This window comes from Ovis aries, chromosome 2 (genome assembly GCF_016772045.2).
Source record: "Ovis aries strain OAR_USU_Benz2616 breed Rambouillet chromosome 2, ARS-UI_Ramb_v3.0, whole genome shotgun sequence".
Classification (NCBI taxonomy): Eukaryota; Metazoa; Chordata; class Mammalia; order Artiodactyla; family Bovidae; genus Ovis; species Ovis aries.
In genome coordinates this window covers 22,910,589-22,914,024 of record NC_056055.1, presented here as the reverse complement: position 1 = coordinate 22,914,024, position 3,436 = coordinate 22,910,589, and the positions used below count along the sequence as shown (strand labels likewise).

General features: G+C 46.6%; 1 non-coding gene across 1 annotated transcript; it reads right to left on the bottom strand.

Moving 5' to 3' along the window:
* Positions 1 to 2,776: 2,776 nt before the first annotated feature.
* Positions 2,777 to 2,848, bottom strand: TRNAC-GCA (transfer RNA cysteine (anticodon GCA)). The gene has a single exon. It is a non-coding gene; the product is annotated as a tRNA-Cys (tRNA).
* Positions 2,849 to 3,436: the final 588 nt, after the last annotated feature.

Sequence of the window (3,436 nt, the reverse complement as noted above, 5' to 3'; positions counted from 1 at the left end):
GGATTAGTTCCAATCTAGACATTGAGAGGCTTTGACTCCAATCATGATGTTCAATCCAGGCCTCTATTCCCCAGAGCTGAAAGTTCTTCATTTAAAAAAATCAAACAGAACCTCAGTAAACTGGTTGCCAATTTCATTCCTAGGGGCTTGGGAGTGAGAACTGTTTACCAAACTGACCTGGAGCCTATTATGGTGATCAAATTGGATTTGCGTGTGCTTATGTGACTTCCACCTCCCCAGAACCAACATTGAAATCAAGGAGTCCATGTAAACCGAATCTTACCATGTTATCCTCAGCCTAACACTGAGCAGTGTTAGTGCTCCTAGAGGTAGCAAAACAACTCAGAATCCAGCCTTCAAGTAGTTCACTCATATAGACACTTCAACCCAACAGAAAAATATATTCTTTTTTTCCTTGGTCTTAGACCATCAGAATCCATTCCCACTCTGACTTACTTCACTTTTTATGACAGTTCCTAAGTCCATCCTTGTCTCTACAAATGACCCCATATTGTTGCTTTTTATGGCTCAGTAATATCCCATCATATACATGCACTACATCTTCCTGAGCCATTCATCTGTCTATGAACATCTAGGCTGCTTCTGCCCTGGCTATTGTAAATAGTGCTGCAATGAACACTGCGGTGCATGTGTCTTTAAGAATTTTTTGGTTTTTCTCAGGGTATGTGCCTGTGGGTAGGATTGCTGCATCATATGGTAGTTCTATTTTTAGTTTTCTGAGGCATCTCCATGCTGTTCTCCATAATAGTTGTATCACTTTACATCCCCACAAATGGTACAAGACAGTTCCCTTTTCTCCACACCCTCTGCAGCATTTACTATTTGTAACTTTTTTGATGATGGCCATTCTGACCTGTGTAAGGTGATACCTCTTTGTAGTTTTGATCTGGGTGGGTGGGATTGGGGTGGGCAGGGAGGTCCAACAGGGAGGGAATATATGTATACATTCACTGATTCACTTTGTTGTACAGCAGAAACTAACACAACATTGTAAGGCAACTAGAACCCAGGTTAAAAAAAAAAGTCTATTCCCACACATGTTCTGATGATTTTGCTGATTACAGTTTATTTTCTATACCAGGGTTTGACTTTGTAGTTGACCTCCTGGACATGTAGAGCTCTGAGTCTAATTATAGGCCATCAGACAGCCAGAATAGCATGCAAGGACTGGGATGTGAAGAGTGGTTTCCCCTTGCAACAGAACTCACTCAGGCAAGAGAGTTTCAGGGTCTTTATGCAAGGAAGGACTTGGGTGAGTAAAGAAAACCAAGGGGAAGGAAAAGGCAGGACGCATAGCTGTCCAGGTGTTTTGGATTCTCTCATGTATTCCCATTCTAATTCTTAGAGTTCCAATCAATCCCCTCACTTTGATAGAATGATAACATGTTGTGCATTCAACTGACTTTGCCACTTGGCATACTGTAAGATCAAACTGCAACACAGCATTAGACGCACTATGGGGTACACTTATGCCTCAGTTTTATAATTTAAGACATTTAAGTTTCTTGTTATCTTTCTTCAAGCCCTTCAATGCTATATCAGTGTTGCCTCCCCAAATACTAAGTGTATTTTTATCCCTTTTCATTGAAAAGTCATACCCTCCGGGGCTCCAGACAGAGCAAGGAGGAGAAAGTGAAAGTGGAAGTCACTCAGTCTTGTTCGACTCTGCGATCAGGCCAGAATACTGGAGTAGGTAGCCTTTCCCTTCTCCAGGGGATCTTCCCAATCCCGGGATCTAAGCCAGGTCTCCCACATTGCAGGCAGATTCTTTACCAGGTGAGCCATAAGGGAAGCCCAAGAATACTGGAGTGGGTAGCCTATCCCTTCTTCAGTGGATCTTCCCAACCCAGGAATCGAACAGGGGTCTCCTGCATTGCAGGCGGATTCTTTACCAACTAAGCTATCCGGGAAGGGAAGAAGAGAAGTTGTCTGAAATGAAAGGAATGCTATCAAAACCACCTGGGAGGACTTCCCAGGTGGCACAGTAGATAAGAAACTGCCTTCCAATGCAGGGGATACAGGTTCAATCCCTGGTCTGGAAAGATACCACCTGCTAAGGGGCAACTATGCCCTTGAGCCACAACTAATGAACCCGTATGCCGCAACTACAGAAGCCTGTGTGCCTAGAGACGGTGCACCCCAACAAGAGAAGCCACATGGTGAGAAACTGTGCAACTAGAGAGCCCACTCCACTCTCTGCAACTAGAGAGAGCCCACGTGCAGCAATGAAGATCCAGTGCAGCCCAAAATAGATATGGAAAGTGAAGTCGCTCAGTCGTGTCCGACTCTTTGCGACCCCATGGACTGTAGCCTATCAGGCTCCTCCGTCCATGGGATTTTCCAGGCAAGAGTGCTGGTTGCTGCTGCTGCTAAGTCGCTTCAGTCGTGTCCGACTCTATGCGACCCCATAGATGGCAGCCCACCAGGGTCCCCCGTCCCTGGGATTCTCCAGGCAAGAACACTGGAGTGGGTTGCCATTTCCTCCTCCAGTGCATGAAAGTGAAAAGACAAAGTGAAATCACTCAGTCGTGTCCGACTCTTAGCGTCCCCATGGACTACAGCCTACCAGGGTCCTCCGTCCATGGGATTTTCCAGGCAAGAGTACTGGAGTGGGGTGCCATTGCTTCCGGTTACATGTGCTTTCATTTGCTTCCTAGGGGTCCCGGAGGCGGCTCTCCAGGCGGAGGAGCTAGGCTAGGCTCTCCTGCAGCGGGGGAGTGCTGGAATGGGTTGCCATTTCCTTCTCCAGGGGATCTTCCCTACCCAGGAATCGAACCCGGGTCTCCTGCATTGCAGGCAGATGCTTTACCGTCTGAGCCACCAGGGAAGCTAAAGTATAAGATAATACATAGAGCTGTGTGCACATGTCAGAATAAAATTTAGAAAAATAAAAATGCCAGGGAATTAAGTGAGGATCTCGTTTTGTTTTCTCAAAGCTACCTGTCATTGCCAGAGTTGGGTGGGCGTCTCTACAACAGAGGAAGCAAAAACAGGCTGAAGGCGGGCCTTTCTGGGAAGATGTCATTGCCCTGAGCCTGGTACTGGCTGCTTTAGCCACTTCCCAGATCCAGGCGGAGAGGCCCCACCCTTCCCCAGGGCAAGGATCGGTTGGGCATTTCAGCTTAAGGAACTGTGGTAGGTGGGGGGAATATGCCCAGAGAGCGCTAGCCTCAGGCTCTCATCCCACTTATTGAACCATTTGCTTTTGTTTTCTCAAGTACTTCCCTGGTAATCAAGCTGCCTTGAGATGCATCTTATAAAAGGAGCTAGAAATAGAAACCTCTCAGGAAACCCGCTCCTGATGAAGAAAGAGGCTCTCTGGCTTCAGACCCCACATATGTCAGCTGCTTTTCACACTCAACTCTGCTTCATGGGCTGAGTTTTTTAAAGGACTCTTTTAAGTGTCACTTCATAG